Consider the following 27,736-nt stretch of genomic DNA (forward strand, 5'->3'; position numbering starts at 1 on the left):
AGCCCTACACTCTTATTTTGAGGTTGGCAAATTTGATTGTGTGTCTTTCTACCACCTTACTTTCCTGAGTCTGTCTCCTACCTTCTCACAAGTGCATCTAAGAAACTTAAAAAACATATATTTATCATATCCCAAAATATTTTGCCCTAATCTTTTATCAAATTCTTACCTTTAAATTCTAATCTCTGTTGAAAGTTGAAAAAAAAAAACATTCTGATTAAACAAGCCCACTCAGGTATGAATAACTCAAAACCACTAAGCTGAGTCCTCATTGTCTTGGCCTTCCACGTTGTTAGAAACCTCCTTCATTAAACTCTCTCTTTCCTTGGCTTCTGCCACACCATTAGTCTGGTTGTTTTTATATTTTTTCTGCCCCACCCCATTCCACCTCACCACTGCCAGCAGCTGATTTTCCTGTTTCTTTTGCAAATCTCATATCTTTCACATGGACATTAAATGTTGGTATTCCTCAAGGTTTAGAATACATAGGCCCTCTTAGACTTTCCCACTGGGCTCCCTAGTTTCCAGGCCAATATTTAATCATGCTCTTTCTTCTACCTGAATGCATTCTCCTCCCCTTTACTTAGACATTCTGCTCATCTTTTAGAATACATTTAAGCATCAGGTCCTTCACAGATTACCCTTCCTCAGCCTCTGAAGCCCACACATTGGTCTCACCAGTTGGTAAAGTGTCCCCAATGTGCCCCTGATTTTATCACTGAGTCCCAATGATCATGATGTCAAGAATTATCTGTCACCCCTGCTAAACAGGGGCTGTGTTGCAGTCGTCCTTGGCTCCTTTGTGGCTGCCAGAGCTCTTGACACAAGGTAGACATGTAAGTATTTGCTGAAGAAAAGAACTGGAGGTGGCAGAACACAGAAGCTGATTCTTGGTAATGGTGGGCAGAGTGAATTCCAGGCACATTGTAGCCTCTCTGTAAATACTTAAAAACTTAAAAACCTGTGAATGAAGAGCACTGGGAAGGAGAGCAGATCATCATCTTCAGAAAGAACAGTTTGATAGGATATGTAGTTAAAATAACTTTTCCTACCTCATCTTCACAAGGATCTCATGAGGTAGACAGGGCACACATCCCCACTAAGCAGATGTAGACACTATGGCGGTGGCAGTTTAAGTGACTGAAGTACTACGGCTGTGGCAGTTTAAGTGACAGAAGGTTATGAGATTTACACAGCTTAGAGGTAGATGAAGAACATAGGTTTTTTTAAAACTGTGATTTGGTTCTTTTTCTGTAATACCTTAGAAGCTACTCTTTTTTTCATGAGTAATTTGAAGGAATATAGAAAAAAAATACCAGAAGTGGTAAATCCTTAGTCATTGATGCATAGTAACCTGATAAGTTTTTACTAGAAGTGTCCATCTTTGTTTACATCACAGAAAAATCTGGGTAAAACAGAAACTTCATTACATGTTTTAAGAATGTCTTTGTTTTACAAATTATTCATGACTCTAAAACTCTGATATTATCACAACTGCAACCTCAAGCTTACCTAGAAATGTGGTGGCTTGGTCTGAGGCTCTCAGACCTGGTCAAAGTCAGGGGATTCAGGTGGTAAAACAAGATGTGCCTGGCATGGGCAGAGAGGAGTGAGTAGGGCAAGGTACATTAAATCAGAGGTTTCCTGTAACTGAATTGTCGCTCATAGACTTGGCTGTGTTGTTATCTCCTTGAGGGGGAGCTCACAGAGAAAAATCTTGTGAAGTCAAGTTATTTGGTTGTACCAGAACATTAACGACACAGTAGAATTCAAACTATTTTGGGCCATTCCCCAACTGTCTTGTTTCATGGAATTACTTTTCTGTCAAGGTAAATTCACATAATGCAACAGTAAAAGCTTTAGCATCATCAGAACCTCTTTCAGATGTCTTGGAGCCAGACATATGGGTACAACTGCAGTAAATTTTAGTGTATTGCATGGACAGAAAGTACATTTTAAAAACGGAAATTAAATACACAGATGTCTCAGGTGTATTGCATGAACGTGAGATGATGCTGGCCTGGAGGTGTCTAAATGTGGTCTCTTTCTACTCACTTGTATTCAGAGACTACTGGATATTTTTAAATTAAACATAGAACTGGTTTTTTTTTTTTCATTTCAAGAGTGAACATGAAGAAGAATGGCTTCAAAGAGGCTGCTATGTCATATAATTTGGTTTTTTAAAAAATATAATTAAAATATTGTTCAGAGAGATAACAGAACATAAAGAATAAGGGATGAATGCTGCCCAAGAAATATGCAACATTGTCATGGATATATAAAAGATGGGTAACCAAGAAGCTTTAAATGATGTGTAATCTAAAACACTCAATCTGAGGGGTTCCTGAGTGGCTCCATCAGTTAAGCATCCGACTTCAGCTCAGGTCATGATCTCATGGCTCAGGAGTTCGAGCTCCACGTCTGGCTCTGTGCTGACAGATCAGAGCCTGGAACCTGCTTCAAATACTGTGTCTCCTCTCTTTCTGCTCCTCCCCTGCTCACACTATCTCTCTCTTTCTCTATCCAATATAAATAAACATTTAGAATTTTTTTTTTAATAAAATTAAACAAAATGCTCAATCTGAGGGCAGCTAGGTGGCCCAGTTGGTTAAGCATCTGACTCTTGATTTTGGCTCAGGTCATGATCTCGAGGTTCTTGAGATCAAGCCCCATGTTGGGCTCTGCACTGACAATACAACATGGAGCCTTCTTGGATTCTCTTTCTCTTTTCTCTCTGCCCCTCCCCTGCATACTCTCTCTCTCTCTCAAAATAAATAAATAAACTAAAAAAAGTAAAATAAAATAAAATAACAAAATGCTCAATCTGGTGGAACAGCAATTAAGAGATTACAGATTGCTCACCTACAAAGGATTACCTACAGATGGGGGTCCTGGGTGGCTCAGTCAGTTAAGCATTTGACTCTTGATTTCAGCTCAGGTCATGATCTCATAGTTGGTGATATTGAGCCCCACATGGGGCTCCATGCTTTTAGCACAGATCCTACTTAGGATTCTCTCTCTCTCCCTCCCTCTCTCTGCTCCTCCCCTGCTCACTCTCTCAAAATAAATAAATAAACATTAAAAAATACACACTTACAGAGAGATGTTATGAGGTCAGAGAAGTAGGGCCATAAGTTTTACTCTTAAATGAGCAGAATTTGTGTTCTTATAGTCACTCATTTGTTTTGAGTGAATGATTAGTGAACATGTCAGGCCCTGTGTTTGGCACAAGAAATGTTACAATGAATAACATACCACCCTTGCCTTAGCTTAGAATCACTGTGACAAAAATTGTTTTAGCGGATAAGGTCGAAGGAGCACCAGCCATGGATGAAGCCAGTGGAATGGGCACCTAGTTCAGAGCCCCCCGACCCCCAAAGCCAGGGTGCCAGCATCCATCACTGCCGAAAGGGCTGCCTGCACAGCTCAGTGAGTTAACAGGAAGCTCCTGTTGTTTGACCTGGGTAAAGCCCAGATGGAGTGGCCTCTGGGCCTGGAAGAGGGCCAGAGGTGATTACAGGGATCAGGGAATCCTGAGCAGGAACCCAGCAGGTAGAATTGAAAGATGGCACAGAATAATGGTTAGCTCTGGGCTCTCAACTCTCAAGATCTGGAATCAAACCTGAGTACTCCAAATCACTAGTTGTAAGACTTCAGGCAGTTTAATTTGCTTTTCCAGCTATGAAACAGTGTGGTCCTAATTCTTCTCTCACAAGTTTACTATGTGAATAAACATCATACATGGAAAGCAGTTACCACAGTGACTGCCCTGTGATAAAATTTCACTAAGTATTAGTTGTTAGTGATGGAGAACAGGGGACACTCAGATCAATGGAACAGGAGAGAGAATCCAGAAATGGATCCACAAACGTATGGCCAACTGATCTTTGATAAAGCAGGAAAGAATATCCAATGGAATAAAGACAATCTCTTCAGCAAGTGGTGCTGAGAAAACTGGACAGTGACATATGGAAAAATGAACCTGGACCACTTTCTTACACCATACCAAAAATAAACTCAAAATGGATGTACAACCTAAATGTAAGACAGGAAACCATCAAAATCCTAGAGGAGAAATCAGGCAAAAACCTCTTTGACCTTGGCCACAGCATCTTCTTACTCAGCACGTCTCCAGAGTCAAGGGAAACAAAAGCAAAAATGAACTACTGGGACCTCATCAAAATAAAAAGCTTCTGCACAGAAAAGGAAACAATCAGAAAAACTAAAAGGCAACCGACAGAATGGGAGAAGATATTTGCAAATGACGTATCAGATAAAGGGTTAGTATCCAAATTCTATAAAGAGCTTATCCAACTCAACACCCAAAAAACAAATAATCCAGTGAAGAAATGGGCAAAAGACATGACTAGACACTTCTCCAAAGAAGACATCCAGATCACCAACCGACACATGAAAAAATGATCAACATCACTCATCATCAGGGAAATACAAATCAAAACCACAATGAGATATCACCCCACACCTGTCAGAGTGGCTAACATTAACAACTCAGGCAAGAACAGATGTTGCCAAGGATGCAGAGAAAGAGGATCTCTTTTGCACTGCTGGTGGGAATGCAAACTGGTGCAGCCACTCTGGAAAACAGTATGGAGGTTCCTCAAAAAGTTAAAACTAGAACTACCCTACAACCCAGCAATTGCACTACTAGGTGTTTATCCAGGAGATATAAGTATGCTGTTTCGAAGGGGCACAGTATGGAAAGAGCCCAAATGTCTATCAATGGATGAATGTGGTGTATATATACACACATACACACACACACACACACACACAATGGAGTACTACTAGGCAATCAAAAAAGAACAAAATCTTGCCATTTACAACTACATGGATGGAACTAGAGGGTATTATGCTAAGCAAAATTAGTGAGAAAAACAAATATCATGTGACTTCACTCATAATAGCACTTTAAGATACAAACAGATGAATATAAGGGAAAGGAAGCAAAAATCAGATAAAAACAGGGAGGGGGACAAAACATAAGAGACTCTTAAATATGGAGAACAAACAGAGGGCTACTGGAGGGGTTGTAGGAGGGGGTTGGGCTAACTGGGCAAGGGGCATTAAGGAATCTACTCCTGAAATTGTTGTTTCACTGTATGTTAACTAACGTGGATGTAAATTTAAAAAAATAAATTAAATTAAAAAGTAATGATAAAAATAAATAAATAAATAAATAAATAAATAAATAATGGAGATCAGTGTTTTGAGGTAAAGACAAGACGTTAAATACTTTTACCCCAAAGAACCCATTCATCTGTTAACTATCTTAGTCCCTGCAGAGTCTTCTTTGCTGGGGGCTCCCTGTGCCTATCCTCACAATACAGTAATTCTTTCCTACCCCCAGACTTTTACATAATCTACACTTAGCACCCTTCATGTTGACTTTTAATTTTATGTTAAATGCCTATCTCTTGCCTACACCACCCTAAGAGCAAAAAGCTCCAACCCAAAGCTGTGGCTTATGAGTGTTTCTATTCCTGGCATATATTATGTATTCACATAGTAAGTATCCAATAAATGCTCTTTGAGTGAAATATTTATTTAGTAAAAAAAATTGTCAGAGTCATAAAGTTTTGTTGGATTACTGAATAAAGAAAAATGTTGTAACATTAGATATGGAAATAATCTGTGATATTGAGCATATTCTATTAAAGGTGTTAAATATTACCCCATTTCAGATTATGTAGGCCAGAAGACACCATAAGAATGGCTACTGTTTTGCCTTTTAAGTAAATCATTTCACATATTTTCTCAGACTCTGTCATAATAGAGATAATAGTGATGTCAGAATATTCCAGAGGTACCTGGGTGGCTCAGTCGGTTAAGCGTTCGACTTCAGCTCAGGCCATGATCTTGCAGTATGTGAGTTTGAGTCCTGCATCGGGTTCTGTGCTGACAGCCCAGAGCCTGGAGCCTGCTTCAGATTTTGTGTCTCAGTCTCTGCCCTCCGTCCCCCCCCCCCTCAAAAATAAATGAACATTTAAAAAAAAAAAGACTATCTAGAAGAAAAGAAAAACACAGCAAAATTCTAGGTTGGCAACACTGAAATCATTCTGAGATTTTTCCTGCCTATTTTAAGAAATAAGCATTTTTTGGGGCGCCTGGGTGGCGCAGTCGGTTAAGCGTCCGACTTCAGCCAGGTCACGATCTCGCGGTCCGTGAGTTCGAGCCCCGCGTCGGGCTCTGGGCTGATGGCTCAGAGCCTGGAGCCTGTTTCCGATTCTGTGTCTCCCTCTCTCTCTGCCCCTCCCCCGTCCATGCTCTGTCTCTCTCTGTCCCAAAAATAAATAAACGTTGAAAAAAAAAAATTTAAAAAAAAAAAAAGAAATAAGCATTTTTTCAAATTAGAATCCTGGAACAAAATGACAAAACAAGTCTTTAAACCATGCAGGTAACATAGTAATGCTGATCCAGAGTAGGTAGTAGCAACCAGGATCTCAAACCACTGCTGTCCTCTTGTGGCCTGGCAGATGATCTGCTTTTGGTTTTCAAATCAACTTAGGCAGAAATGAAAGCTTCCAGTTCCACCCTGCTAAATTCTCTAAAAGCTACAACAGAAATTGAGCTTATTTTTCCAAGGAACTGATAGCGAGGAGGAAATCTTTGCTTAATGCATTGCCCAGGTAATGTTACCTGCTGAGACTGGGTTATGAAAAGAAAATGGCAGTGTCAATAAAGTAAGACAACTGCATTTTGGAGTAGAATTTACCCAAACTGGGGGTCCCCATAAAACAGTGTTCTTTGAGTGAGTGTGGACACTTGGAGGAAATAGCACTGGTATCATGCGTGAAGACCTAGCCTGGTGTGTCTTGTCTCTTAGCACCACTGGATAAGAACAAGGAGTTGAGCATCTTAGATCCCAATGTCTCCCTCTTCTAAAATTCCAGAATTCAGAGCAGTAAACATATTCTGCCATTTATTCTTTAATTAATATACCACCTGCCACATGCCAGTCACTTTCTGAATGACTGAAGGGCAGGACAGACATACATCCCTATCTTTTTGGAGCTTACATTTTAAGTATCAGATCTCTCTCTCTCTCTCTCCCTCTCTCTCTCTCTCTCTCTCTCTCTCTCATCACAGTGAAGATTTGCCTGTCTGTGTTCCTGTGTGAGAATCACAGTGTAACCCATTTTAGCTACTACTTGAGTCTGCTGCTGGAAGTTCTCCACAGAGATGCCAAGAGCACTTTTCTGTCTGGAGCAGACTGACATTCTAGCACATACCAGGGCTAAAGGACTTTTATATGGAAGCCTTCTTAAGTAAGTCTCTCAAAGATTCTCCACTTTGTGCAAAAGAAGGAAGTCCTCATAAGCCAAGGGAAGAAGCATTCAGGCATTGCTGGATGCTGTGCAGGAGCCTCAGTTTCCCTACAGGTGAGGAGAGTAGTTATAGTGCAAAAGGGCCATATAAGCACAGACACATCCCTTCCTGGGGGGTGGGCAGTCATCCGTGCTCCTGGTTGTGTGATGTGGTTCAAGCCCACTGAAGGAAGGAGAAGCTCCCTTTGTGACTTTCCTTTCTTTCAAAATATTTTCATTGCTTTTATTTTCTGATCAGCAAAATAATAAATGCTAGATAGAGAGCACCTAGAATGTTCTGTGAGTTTTCTAAAACATCTAACCCCAGGCTTGCCCACAGTGGCTATACTGAGACTATGTGGCTATGGCACAGGTGGCCCTGAGGCCCAGGAGGAAGGTGACTTCTCAGAGGGCGGCTAACATGATGAGGACAGAACTGATAGAAGTGCTCAGCATGTAGGGACCAAAGAGTGTGTGGCTTTTCCAAGGCTCTTCATGTTGGATTGCTTATTTTATCCTTCAGGGATACTCTGGGCATCATTTAATAACCTTACAATGTAGAGGACAATGATCTAGGGAAGTGTTTGGCCAGGGTCTCAGGGAAAATAAGTGTGTGCCAAGTGGGGATAACCAGTGACATTGTTGGACAGAACATATGAATCTCCTTCCATGGCCATCTGTCCTCAATCAGAGGAAGTGGTTTATCTATCCTCAAGGAAAAGCCAAGCTGGTCTAAATCTCAGTTGTACCATTTAGCTGTGTGATCCTGTATGTCACCCATCTTAAAATGAGTATAATAGTATAAACTTCATAAGATGGTCATGATACTTATGTTAACTTTCATAAAGTGTCCAGAACGGTGTCTGGGGCATAGTAATTACCCAATAAATGGCAATAGTTGTGGGTTGTTTTTTGTTTGTTTGTTTGGTTTGTTTTGTTTTTCCCAGGAAATAGGAGGCCTTTAGGATCTTTGGGGCCAACAGAGAGTAAAGGAAAATACCATCCATAATTTCCAAAAGAAAAGTGTCATCTGAGGACATCATCAGACTGTCCACTAAAATGTGCAGAGTAGAGTTCAATAAAGTTCAATAAATGATCAGTGAGGTCCAATAGCCACGAATTCTTCCACACACTCAATGTACCAGATTGAATAAAAGAAGGAAATAAGTGAATGTGTAAAAAACAGCAAAAATTGTCTTTGCAAAAGGGCAGAAAAAGAATTCATAAGACCTAAATTTGTGAATAATGGAGAAAGTGTGATCCACCACCTTTGCAGGCATATCCTGGGGCTTTGTGGAGAGGCGGATTACATCATGGTGCCATGTTGAATTTCAGCCTGGGAGGAGCATCCATACATGAAAGTTGTTTCCAGCTGTCACTTAGCTATCACGACTGTCCAACTGCTTGTCATTAATCAACATTTACAAAAAGTCTCCTGGCAAATGCCCACTTTTATCCTTTCTCTTCATAATTTATTGCTAAAAACACAGATTATTTGCAGGACAGGTATTTATGGCTATATCCCCATCGAAGACTTTCTCAAGGTACAAAAATGTAGCTTCAAGTTGAAGTTCTTCAACTTCACTGATCTCTTGACCTCTGTGATATCACTGATCCAGAGATGGAAAATAGACGTGCAGACTATTACTGTTTGCAAAAACTCAGTTGGTTCCCAGAAACTATTTATAGTTAGACAAAAGCGCTTCAATCATCCTTGACTTAGGTTGCCCTCTTCTTGAAGAAATCTTAAGTTTTATTAAACAGACTGTGACTGAATAGCCAAAGGGAAGCCTCTCATTACAACTTGCCACTCCCTGATCCAAAGTGAATTCTGTCTCTTGGGTAAGTATAACACCTTCCCAAGATTTGAGCTCGTGGAGTCACACCCTGATTTAACTTGTGCTTAACTTAGCAGAGGCACTTATAAAGCTGCAACAAGATCTTGAGTACAGGTAATCAAGGATGCTGCTTTTACTGGCCCCTGAGGGGACTAGAAGTCAGATCACTTGCATAGAGTGTCTGGGCTCCCATGCTAAGTGGTGACATGGAAGTCACATCATCTCCAAATCTGCCAGACAAAATCATCCACAAAAGGGAGAAAGCTTACATACTGTGAGTGTTGGTATTACCTATTGTGTTAATATAAGAGTTTATGAGACTTTTCTTTTTTTTTCTTATTTTAATATTGATACACCCAACATGGTAAGGTAAGGAAGTAGGGAAGATATTATTTTCCCACTTGCAGAAGTCTGGGAAGATTCAGTGATCTGTCCAAGTCCATGGAAGTAATGAGTACACAGAGGGAAGTGGTCAAAAACACTGCCCTGTGTTTCTCAGAGGTGTGAGAACTGTGTGAAACAGATTGTTATGGTAGAAAGCATTATGTAAATAATAAGGACTTTATTGTTAATTATTTAAAATAAATTAGAGCACTCAGAGAAATATCTTTGCTGCCCCAAATACCAATAGATGTGTCTGTGGAGGGGGAGGTGTATTTGTTTTTTGTGTATTTCTTTAAATTTGCTTCTGGCTTCCTTAAGAGATATTTAAGATGTAAAGAAAATATAAGTCTCAGTTTTCAGAACTCTTTGAAAGAATATAATGAATAGCAAACCTGGAGAAATGAATAGGATGCCATAAACGTGGTCATGTTCACAACTATCACCACCATTAATGTGGGCTTCTTGGGAGTACTTTGTGATACCCCGGGCCCTGGCATTCTCTCTCAGGTCGTCAGGGTAACATTGTGAAGCAGGATGAGGTGTCTGGCACAGACACAATGGAGCTCTCTCTGCAGGTGTTTTTATATCCACCTGCTTGTTGCATATCAGGGCTAGCATCCACTATTAATCTGCATTTGGGGGGATGGCAATCTGAAAGATGCTATTCAAAGGCAGTCCCCTTGTGTGGTGTCTCAAAGGAAGTCACGGGGGCACAGGGAGGGGTGACTCATGACTTTGGCTTGGGCGGATCTGAGAGACCGATCAGTTATTTTGTCTACATTGTGGAGAGGTTACAATAAGCTGATGTCATTGTGACGGGCACTGGTCTGCTTCTGTCTGGGGGAATTCATTTTCAACGGTGGGGGGTATGTGTTAGATCTTTGTTTATCTTGCAGCTGAACTCTCAGCCATGTTCATAGAATTTGCATCAACAAATTTTGTAAAACAATCCAGAGGATTAAAGAAATCTTTTTTTTTTCCTGATACAAAAAGGCAGGTTTTTATTCACAGAAGAGAAAAATAATTTGCTTTCTGAATATTTTCTTAAATATTTTCAAATATATCTGAAAGATGGAGAGCTTTAGTGGTTTCAACAATTGAAAGAAATAAATGGTATTTGTCATATCAAAAATATTACATAACAGGTGAGCACAGTGCTAAAGATGATGCTATAATTTATTCTAGTTGAAGAATTATTCAGATTTACTAAAGCTATGTGCTAACTGTATATAAATTAATGAGATTTTGAAAACAAAGTCTAGCAAAATATACCAACAGGAAAAATAAAAAATTAATTCTAGATTAATAGGAATTTAATGTATCAGTAATATATGTCAATATACTCAAATTAATATAAATCAAATATATTCAAAAAGAAGTCAAATTAAATGTAGTCAAATTAATGCTCTGATAACAGAGAAATTAAAATAAAAACAAATCTCAGAGCCTTAAAACAAAAACAATTATTTTTCCACCATATTTGTTGAGCAGAATCAATGATTACTATAATGGTCCTGTATTTATCAATAAGAGCCTAAATAATTTTTTACAATATTAGAATTATAACTGTATTTCAGCTTTCTTATTCAGAAACAACAAATTACCCTGGCATGGACTGCTAATTGCCTACCCAAAGTCCACTGTTCTTTTTCTTACTAACAAGACCTCAGTTTTGTTAAGAGCAACTTTCTACTAAGCTACATTTTCCAGCCTCCTTTGTAGCTCATAGTGGCAATATGGCATAGTTCTGGCCAATGAGGTATAAGCAAAAATCCCTGAGTCAAACTTCAGGGAAAGCTCTTTAAGAGACTCTTAAAAACTGAGAATAAACTGAGGGTTGTTGGGGGGTGGGAGGGGGGGGAGGGGGGGTGATGGGCACTGAGGAGGGCACCTGTTGGGATGAGCACTGGGTGCTGTATGGAAACCAATTTGACAATAAATTTCATATTTAAAAAAATAAAAATAAAAAAAAATAAAAGTGAACAGATTTGGCTAGCTTGTCTCTGTCCTTTCTTTGAGCCAGAATATGGATGTGATGGCTTGAGTGCCAGCAACCATCCATCTTGTGAGCATGACAAAAAGGCTCATGTCCTATGAGAGGCAGAATGGAAATTTAGAATGAACTTGATTTCCCAATGACATCAATTGCTTGTCTTCTTCCTAGATGAGATCAACATAAACATCTACCTTGTATAAGCCACTTGTGGAATTTTCAGTTTTCATGAAAAGAGCATGTATGAACTTTATGAGAGGTGGCTCAAAATGAAATTGTAAATGCCATCTTGAGCCAATGTCCTTCACATTTACTCTTTTTCACACTTTCATAAAATGTATACCACTGAGAAAAAAATATATATGATTAGATAGCTACATAATGGAGGGATGGATGAATGGATGATAGATGATAGGTAAATGATATATAGATAGATTATAGATTAGATAGATAGATAGAAGATAGATAATAGATAGATGATAGATAGATAGATACAAACAATATGATAGATAAATCACAAGGCATGAAGAATAATCTGACTAGCAGCTTAATAATTATAGCACCAGAAGCTTAAGAAATAGAACCTTACCACTTCCCTAGATGTTCTTCAGTGCCCTTCTATGACCTCTCATGCTCTGCTTCTTCCTCAAATAACCACTATCATGGATTTTATGTTTATTACTTCCATAGTATTCTTTATACACACATTTCCATAGCAGTACTGTTTAGTTTTGTATATACTTATACAGATGATATCATGCTGTTTGCATTTTTTGTAACTTATTTTTCACCTGACATGTTTCTGAAATTCATCCACTTCAATGCATATAGTTATAATTAATTCTTTTTCACTTCTGTGTGGAATTCAAGGGTTTGAATATACCAAATATATTTATCCATTCTTTATACATATTTTCATTGTTATTTCCAGTTTGAGATTTTTACAAAGAATATTACTATGACCATTTTTCACAATATCTGCTGGAGCACATATCTACAAATTTTCTTGGGTAAATATTTAGAAATGGAATTTCTAAGTTGCAGAATTGTAACTAGACTCTGGAAAATTATTTATGCTCCTACCAGCAATGTGTAAGACTTTGTATTGTTCCACATGCTCACCATTACTTACTTCCTTTTGCCATGTACAACCTGCCATGGGTAAATACAGCCTGGAAAAGCTAGGGATTTAACCTTATAATGCTTCCAGACTAATTTGATTAATATACATAATCAAGCCACCTGTCAACCTAATTTGTCAACCATTCAACAGATTTATTTTTTCCTGTGAAGTCTTGTACCTATCTCAGGACAGGAAAATATGAATACAAATTTAATATAGCAAAAAGAGACATGTATTGAGTCTCAAGTATCAGATTCAAATTCCTGATCACTTTATTTTCATGGGTTGGATTATCCTAACCTGCACAGTATGATGTCAAACCTTAGATGGCTTCTAAGTCCCCTACCAGTCTGATATTTTGAAAGACCATAATTCCATTTTGTAAAGGAGAAGAGAGGTTTATATTTGACAAGCTGTGAAACTTATTAAGATTCTGATAACTTTTTACCACATAATCCTTTGATTCAAACTGTGAAGTCTTACTTCCAATCACTGGTTTTAAAATAATATTAACTTTTGGGGCGCCTGGGTGGCGCAGTCGGTTAAGCGTCTGACTTCAGCCAGGTCCCGATCTCGCGGTCTGTGAGTTCGAGCCCCGCGTCGGGCTCTGGGCTGATGGCTCAGAGCCTGGAACCTGTTTCCGATTCTGTGTCTCCCTCTCTCTCTGCCCCTCCCCCATTCATGCTCTGTCTCTCTCTGTCCCAAAAATAAATAAACGTTGAAAAAAAAATTTTTTTAATAATATTAACTTTTAATTGAACTTGGCTACAGGCTGAAATTAAAATTTGCTCTTAGCAGTTACTCAGTCATTGACCATTATTTACTCTGGAAACATTCAGCTTTTTTAACTTACTCTGCATTTGAGACTTACAGCTAGAATAATTAGGTCTTTAGAGAACAACTTCAGGGACACAAGACCTGGGCAGTAGCACATGCACCAGGCTGTGTTAATGGTGGTATCCTTGTTTGGAATTCTTAATCCTTTTAAACAAGGACCCTGAATTTTCATTTTACTCTGGGCTTGAAAATTATATAGCTGGTCCTGGGCATTTTGTGTGTGGAGTCAGTCACAAAATTCCCCACAGTGTGCAATCACAAGAAAACCAAAAGTTTCTAGGACAATGTGAGCATTATTTATTCTTTCTTTCTTTCTTTCTTTCTTTCTTTCTTTCTTTTCTTTCCCTTTCTTTAATTTCAATCCATTTGAAGAAATATTTCTTAGAAAAGTTTGGGAAAGAATGTTTTGCCTTTCTCCCCATCTCCATACAGAGAAATACTTCCTTTTCCATGTGCCTGCTCCTAGCCACTTTAAAATAGCAACTCCTGGGGTGCCTGGGTGGCTCAGTCGGTTGAGCATCTAACTTTGGCTCAGGTCATGATCTCACAGCTCATGAGTTCAAGCCCCACGTCAGTCTCTGTGCGGACAGCTCAGAGCCTGGAGCCTGCTTTGGATTCTGTGTCTTTCTCTCTCTCTCTGCCCCTCCCCCACTGTGCTTGCTCATTCGCTCTCTCTCAAAAATAAATTTTAAAATGTAAAAAAAAAATTTAAATAGCAACTCCTATATCCTCCTACCCAAAAGCCTGTACTTATGAAAGGGAAAGGGGAAGGAGGGAGGACAGGTGAGCTAGGGAGCTTACACAAAGTTCCACACACACATCACACACAAACACACATGCACACAAACATACCACACACCAAGAGCTTTCTATCCACAGCATGCTTAGGAGTTTTTAATGTGATCCTCAATATCTGATGGACAGTGTATGGAAAGAGGGATTTTGTTCCCTCTTTTACAGAACATTAAAGATTTTTTTAAATGTTGCTGTATATACTAGGTAAGAAATTCCAGTAATTCTGAATTTGTTTCTGCTTCAATTTAAGAGTATCTATTAAATAAAATTTCTTAAAAGCTGGACATCAGTGTGTTTGACTTAAAATTAAAAGAACACCATAATTCTTTTGATTTTGTTAATAATCCCAAAATAAATATTTGACTCATAAAGGTTAAGGAAAATTCATTCCTGTTTACAATTGCTGCACATGTCCTGCACCGGTTCCAAGTCTGTCAGCCAAACAGCTGTCCTTTTCCACCGGGGGCTCTTTGGCCAGCTGTGTGCCCAAAGTTGCTTGAAGACCTGTTAAAAAGCATTTACGGACTTTCATATAGACAGGTGTCCCTGTGTAAAGCAAAGCTGCTTTCAAAAGAATGTAATAAGAAGGATCACACATTTACCACTATAAAATAAATTGATTTCAGGTAATGAAACAAAAGGAGAGGCAGGCAACTCAAACAATCGGTTACTTCTTTGCCAAGTTGCCTTTTGCCTTTGGTGGGAAGGCACCTGATTCGCGCAGTTCCCACTACCAGGGGTACTGGGCTGGTAAGATTTCTACACTAGGAGTACCCAAGGCCTGGCTTTTCCTCTCTTCAGAAAACATCTCCAGTTGATGTTTAGAGGTGATACAGAATTAGTTAAGAGCTAAATACAAGGACTCCTCATGTGATGACTTTAATGCCCATTTGTATTAAAAGAAAAAAGGATTGGGGCGCCTGGGTGGCGCAGTCGGTTAAGCGTCAGACTTCAGCCAGGTCACTATCTCGCGGTCTGTGAGTTCGAGCCCCGCGTCGGGCTCTGGGCTGATGGCTGATGGCTCAGAGCCTGGAGCCTGTTTCCGATCCTGTGTCTCCCTCTCTCTCTGCCCCTTCCCCGTTCATGCTCTGTCTCTCTCTGTCCAAAAAAAAAAAAAAAAAAAAAAAGAAAAAAAGAAAAAAGGATTTAATGGGAATTTCTCCAGCTACAGTATTGAAATTATAGAGAATAGCTGTTCTTACTTTCACTTCAATACCAAGCATTGATACATTAGGCATAGGTAGCCTTAGCACATGGCACTCCTTGCTAGATATGAGCCAGTGTGTTAGAAAGTGACAGATTCAATTCATTGATTGTATTGCTGGATCAGTGTTGTTCGAAATTCCTCTTCACAAACTATAAGATGCCCACCCTAGTAAAACCAGAACAGAAACTCAGAGTAAACATTTAGAAACTTTTCTAGTAAATTTTACACTTTCATTCTGAAATAATTGCAAATTCACAGAGAAGCTGCAAAAAGAATACAGAGAGCTTCCACATACTCTTAACCTAGACTTCCTAATTATTACATTTTATCACAGTGTGTTAACATTCTGTGTGTATATGTATGTGTTCCTGAATCACCTGCTATGACTCAGACATGATGTTCCATTACTTACTCCTTCATTATGTATTTTCCATAATGACATATTTCTATATAACCACAGCACAACCATCCAGAAATTTACACTGATCTAACAGTACCATAAAGTCTCTATCCCTTGCAAATCTCCATACTTGCACCAACAATGTTCTCTACAGGGCTGGGGCCTGACCCAGACCATTCCTTGTGCACACTTTCACACTTCTAGCCTCCTCCAATCAGAAAAAGTTCCTCAGCCTTTCTTCGTCTCTTGCCTTTTTTGAAAAATACGTATCTTAGTAAAAAATATTCTTTGATTCAGGTTTGTCTGATGTTTCCTTGTTGTTTGTGCATTTGGGACAAAATCTCATGGAAGTGGTGCTGTGTTCTTCTCCGTGTACCATGTCTGGGGCACCCAACCTTGATTTGTCCTATAACTAGTGACGGTAATTTTATCACTAGTTAGGAAGGTGTCTGACAGATTTTTCCACTGTAAAGTTAGTTAATAAGTATCTTATACTCATTAAAAATAAGTAACGCATATTTTGTGGGGAGAAACTTTGAGACTTCTAGAAGGTTACACCTTTCCCTTCTCTCCAATTTATTTATATCACTATGAAGTCAGGAATTCATACTTTGTTCAAGGGGTTACAAACTGTCATTATTTATTTTGATACTTAAATGTTCCATTGGCCAGTAGGAATGCCTTCAAACTGATTCCTATGTTGGTTTGACAATGTCTGCATCAGTCATTGCTTCTGTACTTTCTGACACAAAACAAATGCTGCAAGTTTATCTTATTTTCTCTGCCCAGACCTGGAGTCAGACATTTCTCCAAAAAGTGGAGTGTAGCATTTAGAATTTAAGCTCTGGAGACTAGACATGCTTATTGTTACCAGAGTATTATTGTTTCAAGACCCTTGCAGCATATATAGAGTTAGGAAACACATTTATTCATATATACATATGTTTTAAATCTATATCAATATAGATATATAGATCTATATAGATCTATATCTATATCTATATTAATGTTGTCATTAATATACATAATAACTATAATATATATTAAAAACATATCTATATATACTAAAGACTGTGGATTCACAAAAATACCTCTAATTCCAATCCAACAGCATTATTTTTAACTGTTCCTCTAAGCATGCATGAAGCTTCCTTTTCCAACAGTGTGGACTCCCACCGTCCTCAATGGACTTGTTTATTGGTGCAATATCACCTGTATAACCAGACCTGGTTAAAAGCTAGGTCTTCAAGCCAGACCCTCTTCCTAGTGAGATATAGAGCTGAAAGCTCTGAACCAATGAAGGGAAAGATTAGGAGAAAGGAAGGGGGAGAACAAAGGGAAGAGTGAAAGAGAAAGAAAAGGACAGTGGTGGGAGAGAAAACAACAAGGAGCCAGGAGGAGGGAGCAAGAACCTGCTTTTGTGTAGTCTCTGGAAAGAGCAGGTCCTGTCTGGTAAATCTAATGACAAAACAGTGGGCTTATATTTTGTATGTATTTCTTTAATCATATTGTCTAGTAACTCACTTTACTGTATTTTACAAAATTATTGGTCTGCAAAGATTTGAGGAGGAAAAAACCACAAGTCTGTCACCATAGGTAGCGCTGTAACCACACTTCCTTCTTCAAATGCAGAGGTTGGCAAACCACAGTCAGCGGCCAACACAGCCATATCATTTATGTGTCATCTATGGCTACTTTTTCCATAAGACAGAGCTGCACAGAGACTTTGAAGGACCATAAAGTCTTAAATATTTACTTGTTGGCCCTTTATAGGAAGAGTTTAGATAATATTAGGTCCCTGATCTAACAATAATATATCATTTACTTATTTGCTACATGTATAGTTTGTTCTCTCTCTCTCCCCTCTCCTTCCCCAATCCTAAAACATAAACCCATAAAGACAGAGGTCTCATCTGTCTTGGTTTTTTTTTTTTTTCCAAATTTACTCCAGCACCTGGGACAGTGCCTGATGATAGAAGTTACACAGTAAATACTTCCTGAATTTTAATTATGAAAAGGACCTTGAGGATCATTAATGATACTGGAACTCAGATATGTTGAACCAAGGCCATGGTAACATTTAATTACATAGCCTGGAAATAATTGTTATTTCAACTTTGTAAATGCCTGGACAGGTCCACTTTCTACCCTCTGTTCCACCCTAATATTGAGTCAATTCATCCATGAAGCTTCCTGCATAAATAGAAAGGAGGATCAATCACCTGTCATCGTTTGAAATAATTCCTCCATTTCTGTGGCAGTAGTCTATAATATCTTTAAAGTAACATTGTTTTTCCAGAATCCCTAGGAAAAAAGAAAAGTTAAGTTGATGACATCCATAAAATCACACTTACACAGGTCCTGTGTATGTGCTTATGTGCATAGCTGTGATCAGATTCTCAAGATCAAAATGTACACTCCCCAGCTAAGACTGACCCCTAAAACACTGTCCTGAAAGGTCACCTAGGTTGTTCCTTTGGTTAAGTGTCCAACTCTTGATTTCTACTCAGGTTATGATCTCATGATTCATGGGATTGAGCCCCATGTCAAGCTCTGCATTGACAGCATGAAGACTCCTTGGGATTCTCTCTCTCTCTCTCTGTCTCTCTCTCTCTCCAAATAAATAAATAAACATTTAAAAATTATTTAAAAAAAACAAAAAACACTGTCCTGGAGCAGCCTAAAGGATCCTACCCAAGGGTTTCTAAGGCACCTTCTAGAGGTGGGTGATTTTGCTTCCCACAAACATAGCAAGACTACTTTTCCAGATGTCCCATAGCCTAACAAAATGAGATGTGTTCCAGCATATGTCTTCATGGGACAGAACAACATCAGAGGGAGGCCAGGTGAGACTACCACTATTTTCCCAAGGTATTGACTATCTGCTTTGAAGATGACAAGAGAAAAGATGTCCTTGATCCTAATGACATCAAGTGTAAAATGCATCATGTATTTAATAAGTTTTTTTAGAAAAGAAATGCTCCTGCATTGTGTACACTAAAGAATGAATTCAATTACAGAAAGATTAAAATGAAGAAAGAAATAAAGTGAGAAGAGAAACTGTATCTTCAGTAGAAAAAAGACTTTACCTGTTCTCCTTGGGCTCTCCTCATTATCCACATGCCCATTAGCCACCTCATGCCCACTAGCCCAGTTCCCAGCTCTGAACAGCATCTAATGAATGGGGCCCTGCCTTATGCAATGTGGATAATGGAAATCTGAAAGTCTCATACCTGCACATTTTGATGGTCAGCCTAATATTTCATATTTTCCTCTCTTCATTTTTCTCCCTCTGGGGTCAACATCTATCAACTTCTTGGGGGATGGTATGGGAGAAGGTCCAAGGACTGGGGCACAGATGCAAGCACAAGTGCTATCAGTCTCCACTTACCTACAAATGCCTGCAACACTTACATACTTACTGAATATACACATCAATACCCTTCATGCCTTACCAGACATGGCAACTGGCCTCAGGCATGTGGGCATGGAGCTACATAATAGTTTAGGTATGTTTCCCTAAACACCAAGCAGGAGGAAGACATTACAGCTCTCCTGTATATTAGATTGCTAAATGCAGGAGATACTGCAGCTAAGAAAGCCAATACAAACCCTGGCTTGCCTGAAGCTTACATTATAGTAGAGTAGAAAATTGGTTACAGAAGCAATGAAAATGCTGGAGAGGGTAGAGCAATCAAAACATTAGCAAAAACAGGAAGTTGATAACAGCCATAGGGCTGGAGGAACAACTGTAGGAGGTGGCAGGAGGTGACATTTCCAGAAACTAGAAATGGAAATCAACTAGAACTACAGCCAGAGTAAGGCTGTCCAGTGTGACAATGGACCATGACAGGAGAGGAGCTGGAGTCATGACAAAGAAACAGTTAAAGATCCCTCAGGTAGAGGGTGGCTTCTCCCCTCCTCCAGTGTGGGAGACCCACCAGCCTCCAGTCAGTGTCTTCCTCCCTAGAAGCCAGAGGACAAGACATCCTGGGAGAGGCATGTCCCTACACACAGTGGGACAGGGAGAATCTGGAGCAATCCTAGAGACAGGAAAAGTGGCATCCATTCCTAAACCATAAGGCCCCTAGAACCACTGGAACTCAGAATATATAGAAAGGGGGATGCAGTGGATGCTAAAAGTCATCAGTTATGGAATGAATAAATCATGAGAATAAAAGGCAGAGTATAAGGAATACAGTCAATGATATTGTGAAAGTCGCATAACAAGACAGATGGTAGTTACACTTGTGAAATAACATAAGGCATGGACTTATCAAATCACTAAGTTGTACACCTGAAACTAATGTAACATTGTGTGTCAACTATACTCAAATAAAAAAAAAAGTTGAAAAAAAAATCACTTTAGAAACAAAATAAGGTAGACTGAGGCTAGATCATATCAGCATGTTCTTTGCCAGGGCCTACATTAGAGCAGTGCCAAGCTTCCAAATACTTTCTTCAGACAATTCGGTAAAAACACCTCTAAACATCTTTGCAGAAAATTTTAAAATCTAGACTTCAAGAGACACTTGTTGCTATTTTTCTTACCCCTTAAACATCTATTTGAAGAGTAAAATGAGAACAATCAAGATTCTAATGGCCCTCCAGAGACTACCATCAGCCCCAGGCCTATGAGCACAGAGCTACCTGCCAAGTACCTAAACGCCAAGCAAAAGGCTAATGCTTCACAGACTATTCATAAAGTGGAAGACAGTTCTGACTTTCACATAGCAGTTTACCTGTACTTCCCAAACTTCCCACATAAAACTAGTCATATAGAGAGCCAGAGCCAACTCCAGTCCCTTGACCAGCTGTACAGACCACTGGCTCAGGATTGCCCTACTTCCCTGCCACTCATGAAGGCATGTTCATTGGAAAATGTAACATTTTTTTGGCTGGGTAAATGGAACATGTTTGAGTGGTTTTCATTAGAGGAAGAAGGCATTTTGATTAAAGCATTTGTTGAATCTTATGTAAAAAATTGTAAAGTCCCAGGATCCACAAGGATAATGATGCTTTGTGTTTATAAAGTGCTTTCCAAGCCCTTCACAAACTTTCTTTTATTAATAATTAATATCTGCCATATCCATATAAGTAGAGAAGGAGAAAACATTTTTATCACTGCTGAAATACAAGAACCACATTCATGAATTGGAGAATGAACCAGGATTTGAACCCAGGCAACAATGCTTTATATGTTCAAGACTGTTCTTAAAACAGTGTCAGCCAACCTTAGGACAGCATGTGAAAGCAAGAGCAGAATGCTGAGAACCCCTGGGATTCTTGGATGCCCCCACCATCAAAGGAACCTGCTCACACCTTGTACAGGCCTGAAGAGGGGCACCAAGGATAAATGTTGATTAATATAGGAGATGATGGTGGTGACAATGATTATGTTCATGTTGATGGAGATTGTGGTAATGGTGATGATGGACTGATGTCACCTAGCCCTTAAACATCTGAAGTTATCACTGAAGAATTGTTTGATGTTGAGGCACTTTCATTGGCTTTTGGGACTTGAAATAATTGTGTAAAGAAGTGACACATGATGGATCCTTGTAGTAGCCCTGACAGTCCCTTGCATCTCCCTCCTTAGAAGTCATAACATGTGGATCTGTGATATTTATCTGGCACATAATGCAGTAGCCAGTGATATCTTTTGTCTGGAAGTCTTGGATTACTATTTAACGTCTATCATAATCTAAATTTTAATATATGCATGTATTATATGTCTAACTAAGCAGTAAATATTTTGAGGACAAGAATTGTGTTTATTTTTCTCACCACTAGTTGTTTCCTGCCCCTTGTTGGTAACTGACCTTGCACGTGGTCAGTAAATACTGGCTGAATGGAAGCTTATTGGTTACTGGAACACAGCCCACTCCTGTGACTGAGAACAGATTTTGGCTTCAGTTCCCAGGGGCACAATGGGAGGAGACAGGGCTGGGCTAGTAAGCTGGTGACCTAACATGGAACACTTGCCCTGTCTGGGACATGGTGGGGGCAAGGGATGTTCCCATGTCTCACTAGCCTCAGCACATTCCCTGTGGGGACACAAAGAGAAGGGACTCTGCCACTGTCTCTTCAGGTTGGCTCAGTTATCACTTGGCTTCCCTACCTCTGCTGTGACCCAACTCAAGTGCTGGGCAGTTGTACAAGCATGGAGAGACATGCCTGGGAGCATCCCATACAGGGAGCTGCAGATTGCTTCAAACTGCACCCCCAGGCAAGTTTCTGTGAAAACATCTTGGAATTTTCATAACTTTTTTTTTCCTGTGAAATTTCTTTCTTCTCATTTCTGTTAACTTTGCTAGTTAAACTGTCAGGCCAATTTTGAAAAGGAATAAAATCTTTGTCCCTGCTCCCATCCTGAAGCCAAAATCTATTTTGGTTCGTATAAAAATGATCAAATTACAGCTCTTGGCATGTTTCTTAACTAGGAAAAAATAACTTAGATTAACTAGTGCCAATAAACTAAGTATTTCAATTAAATTCCAACATTAGTAAAAATATCAGTCATGCCAGTCTAAATCTCAACCAACCTTAAAACAGTATGTGTAACCCTCAAAGCAGCTATCTACAAAAACAGTTTCTATTGCTCATGAAACTTCATGCAATAAAAGAAGTTGCTTGCAGAGAAAAGGCAAATGTCTTAGGTTCAAAAACAAAGGCTGAGCAGGACTGGACTTTCCATCACAGTCATTTACTTAGAAATGAATTGTCTGTATCACAGAGACTCCCAGTGGGCTCTTACGGACCTTCACATAGGGGAGTCCTACAGTTGATGGGGGCAGATTAAGCATCTCTCTGGATATTTTCAGTTTGATGGAAAGAGAGAGCTTATCCAGAACATTCTGACTGTACAATTGCCACCTTTGGCATTCACCCACATTCAATATCCCAACACAAGGGCACAGAAAGTCCCTGGTGTGTTTGTGTTCATACACTAGATGCTGCAATGCATTTATATTATCCCTTGCCTCCTGACTGGCTGCCATGGCACAGGAGGTTCAGGGCATGGAACATGGCAGTGACTTAGAACTTACCAGATCTCCACTGTGGGATGTGCACATACCACTGCTTGGATCATGAGCACTAAGCTAGAGACCTTACTCTTCTCATGTGAGAAACCTGACTAAAGATCATGCAGTGCTTCATTCAACATACCTTCACCGAGCATCTGAGGGGCCAGGCAATGTGCTATGATTCAAAAGGATTACTGAAGCCAATCCAGACCCAAAGATGTTCATGATCTAATGGGATAGACATCCCTTAACAGATTATCTCAGTGCAGCCTGGTAAGGATCCTAATAAGTGTGTGGATGGCATACTCATGGAATAAGAGGGGCACTTAGCCCAAGAAGAAGAGGGTGGGGTGTGCATACAAAAGGCACAACATCTGAAAACAGAACTGAGGGAAAGGGAGCAGAAAAGTGGGACAAACTACGTAATTGCAGATAGATGGGGGAAGGGAGGTGTCTCCACATCAAATGTTGATACTATCTGCAAAGTAAAAAAAAATTACATGCAAAATTAATTAATCATAATCTGTTTAAATTTTATAATAAACATTCAGGGCTTACATTAAGATCTCACTGGGGGAGCTTCGGAAGATGGAGGCCCAGGAGGATACTGGGCCCACCTTGTCCCACTGATCACTTAGATTCCACCCACATCTGCCTAAATAACACAGAAAACTGTCAGAAGCCTATCAGAACACACTCTCCAGAGCCAAGCAGAGACAAGAGGCCCTTGGAAGAAGGTAGGAAGGGCAGAGAGGCAGTGCATGCTACACAGACTGGTGGGAGGGAGCCGGGCCGGTGGACGGGCAGCCCTCCTGGCAAGGCAGAATCCCCAGTCTGGCTTGCAAAAGCGGAGGGGCCAGATTGTATGACTTCTGACAGCCAGCAGGACTTAACATCTAGAATGCTATAAGTCAAGCGCTGCTCAGAGAGTGGGAGGGTGAAAGGACACTGGGAGGGAGAGATGCTGAGCCCTGGAAGACAGAGCTCAGCTCAGCAGGGAACAAAGGCACTGGCCAGCGCCATCTCCCTCTCCCATCCCCCAGACGAAACCCCAAAGGGAACAAGTTCCCATCACTGAACTTGTTTGCACCATGCAATCACCCAACACTGTGCTTCTGTGGATCCATCCCTCCGATGGGTCTGCCTCCTTCCCAAGGCTGCAGGGCCCCTCCCATGGCAAAGCGAACTGAGCCTGCCCCTCCCTCCTCTGTGCACCTTGTGATCCACCCTACCTAATAGGCCATATCCCATCAAAGCAGCACCACAAGCCTGGCAGTGTGCAAGTAGCCCAGACAGGGGCCACACCACTCCACAGTGAGTCCTGACCCTGGGAGAGGAGAAGATATGGTACATACCAGTCTGACTGTGGCCCCAGCAGTGGGCTGGGGACAGACATCGAGTCTGACTGCAGCCCTGCACCCCAGCAAAAGTTACTACAGACAGCACAGGGGAAGTTCTCTGCAGTTTGGCACCACCCCAGGGACTATCCAAAATTACAAAACGGAAGAATTCTCCTCAAAAGAAACTCCAAAAAGTAACGACAGCTAACGAATTGATCAAAAACGATTTAAGCAATATAATGGAACAAGAATTTAGAATAATGGTCAAAAAATTAATCGCTGGGCTTGAAAAAAGCATAGAAGACTGCAGAGAATCTATTGCTACAGAGATTAAGGGACTAAGAAATACTCATGAGGAGCTAAAAAATGCTATAAACGAGGTGCAAAATAAAATGGAGGAGACTACAGCTCGGATCAAAGAGGCAGAGGAGAGAATAGGTGAATTAGAAGATAAAATTATGGAAAAAGAGGAAACTGACAAAAAGAGAGATAAAAAAAATCCAGGAGTATGAGAGGAGATTAGAGATTTAAGTGATGCAATCAAACGGAACAATATCCATATCATAGGGATTCCAGAAGAGTAAGAGAGAGAAAGGGGCTGAAGATATGCTTGAACAAATCATAGCTGATAACTTCCCTGATCTGGGGGAGGAAAAAGGCATTGAAATCCAAGAGGCACAGAGAATTCCCATCAGACGTAATTAGAATCAATCTTCTGCATGATATACCATAGTGAAACTGGCAAAATACAAGGAAAAGAGAAAATTCTGAAAGCAGCTAGGGATAATCAGGCTCTAACTTATAAAAGGAGACCCATAAGACTAGTGGCAGACCTATCTACTGAAACTTGGCAGGCCAAGAAAGGAATGGCAGGAAATCTTCAATGTGACGAACAGAAAAAAATATGCAGCCGAGAATCCTTTATCCAGCAAGTCTGTCATTCAGAATAGAAGGATAGATAAAAGTCTTCCCAAACAAACGAAAACTGAAGGAATTCATCACCACTAAACCAGCCCTACAAGAGATCCTAAGGGGGATTCTGTGAGTGAAATGTTGCACGGACCACTAAGTACCAGAGACATCACTACAAGCATGAAACCTACAGACATCACAATGACTATAAACCCATATCTTTCTATAACACTGAATGTAACTGGACTAAATGCTCCAACCAAAAGACATAGGGTATCAGCATGGGTAAAAACAAAACAAAACAAAAACAAAAACAAAAAAAACAAGACCCATCTATTTGCTGTCCACAAGAGACTCATTTTAGACCTTAGGACACCTTCAGATCAAAAGTGAGGGGAGGGAGAACTATCTATGATGCTACTGGAAGTCAAAAGGAAGCTGCAGTACCCATACTCATATCAGACAAACTAGACTTTAAATTAAAGGCTGTAACAAGCAATGAAGAAGGGCATTATATCATAATTACAGGGTCTGTACATCAGGAAGAGCTAAGCGCTGAATATGGGAGCCCCCAAATATATAAAACAATTAATCACAAACATAAGCAAACTTATTGATAAGAATGTGGTAATTGCAGGGGACTTTAATATCCACTTACAACAATGGATAGATCATCTAGACACAAGATCAATAAAGAAACAAGGGCCCTGAAGGATATAATGGATCAGATGGACTTGACAGATATTTAGAACTCTGCATCCCAAAGCAACAGAATATACTTTCTTCTCAAGTGCACATGGAACATTCTCCAAGATAGATCACATACTGGGTCACAAAACACCCCTTCATAAGTATACAAGAATTGAGATCATACCATGCACATTTTCAGACCACAGTGCTATGAAACTTTAAATCAACCACAGGAAAAAGTCTGGAAAAACTCCAAATCATGGAGGTTAAAGAACACCCTACTAAAGAATGAATGGGTCACCAGGCAATTAGAGAAGAAATTTAAGAATATATGGAAAACAATGAAAATGAAAATACAACAATCCAAATGCTTTGGGATGCAGCAAAGGCAGTCCTGAGAGGAAAATACATTGCAATCCAGGCCTATCTCAAGAAACAAGAAAAATCCCAAATCCCAAATCTAACAGCACATCTAAAGGAAATAGAAGAACAGCAAAGACACTCCAAACCCAGCAGAAGAAGAGAAATAAAGATCAGAGCAGAAATAAACAATATAGAATCTAAAAAAAACACTGTAGAGCAGATCAATGAACCCAAGAGTTGGTTTTTTGGAAAAAAAAAAAAAAAAGATAAACCTCTAGCCAGGCTTCTCAAAAAGAAAAGGGAGAGGACCCAAACAGATAAAATCATGAATGGAAATGGAATTATTACAACCAATCCCTCAGAAATATAAGCAATTATCAGGGAATATTATGAAAAATTATATGCCAACAAACAGGACAACCTGGAATAATTGGACAAATTCCTAAGCATCCACACACTTCCAAAACTCACATAGGAAGAAATAGAAAATTTGAAGAGACCCATAACCAGCGAAGAAATTGAATCAGTTATCAAAAATCTCCCAACAAATAAGAGTCCAGGACCAGATGGCTTCCCTGAGGAATTCTACCAGACATTTAAAGCAGAGATAATACCTATCCTTCACAAGCTGATCCAAAAAAATAGAAAGGGAAGGAAAACTTCCAGCCTCATTCTATGAAGGCAGTATTACTTTGATTCCTAAACCAGACACAGACCCAGTAAAAAAAGAAAACTACAGGCCAATATCCCTGATGAAGATGGATGCAAAAATTCTCAATAAGATACTAGCAAATCGAATTCAACAGCATATAAAAAAAATTATTCACCATGATCAAGTGGGATTCATTCCTGGGCTGCCAGACTGGTTCAACATTTGCCAATCAATCAATGTGATACATCACATTAATAAAAGAAAAGATAAGAACCATATGATCCTGTCAATGGATGCAGAAAAAGCATTTGACAAAATTCAGCATGTTTCTTAATAAAAACCCTTGACAAAGTCGGGATAGAAGGAACATACTTAAACACCATAAAAGCCATTTATGAAAAGCCCACAGCTAATATCATCCTCAATGGGGAAAAACAGATCTTTCTCCCTGATATCAGGAACATGACAGGGATGCCCACTCTCACCGCTGTTGTTTAACAGAGAGTTGGAAGTGCTAGCATCAGCAATCAGACAACAAAAGGAAATCAAAGGCATCAAAATTGGCAAAGATGAAGTTAAGCTTTCACTTTTTGCAGATGACATGATATTATACATGGAAAACCCAATAGACTCCACCAAAAGTCTGCTAGAACTGATACATGAATTTAGCAAAGTCGCAGGATACAAAATCAATGTACAGAAATCAGTTGCATTCTTATACACTACTAATGAAGCAACAGAAAGGCAAATAAAGAAACTGATCCCATTCACAATTGCACCAAGAAGCATAAAATACCTAGGAATAAACCTAACCAAAGATGTAAAAGATCTGTATGCTGAAAACTATAG

Source organism: Prionailurus bengalensis, chromosome B2, assembly GCF_016509475.1.
Source record: "Prionailurus bengalensis isolate Pbe53 chromosome B2, Fcat_Pben_1.1_paternal_pri, whole genome shotgun sequence".
Classification (NCBI taxonomy): domain Eukaryota; kingdom Metazoa; phylum Chordata; class Mammalia; order Carnivora; family Felidae; genus Prionailurus; species Prionailurus bengalensis.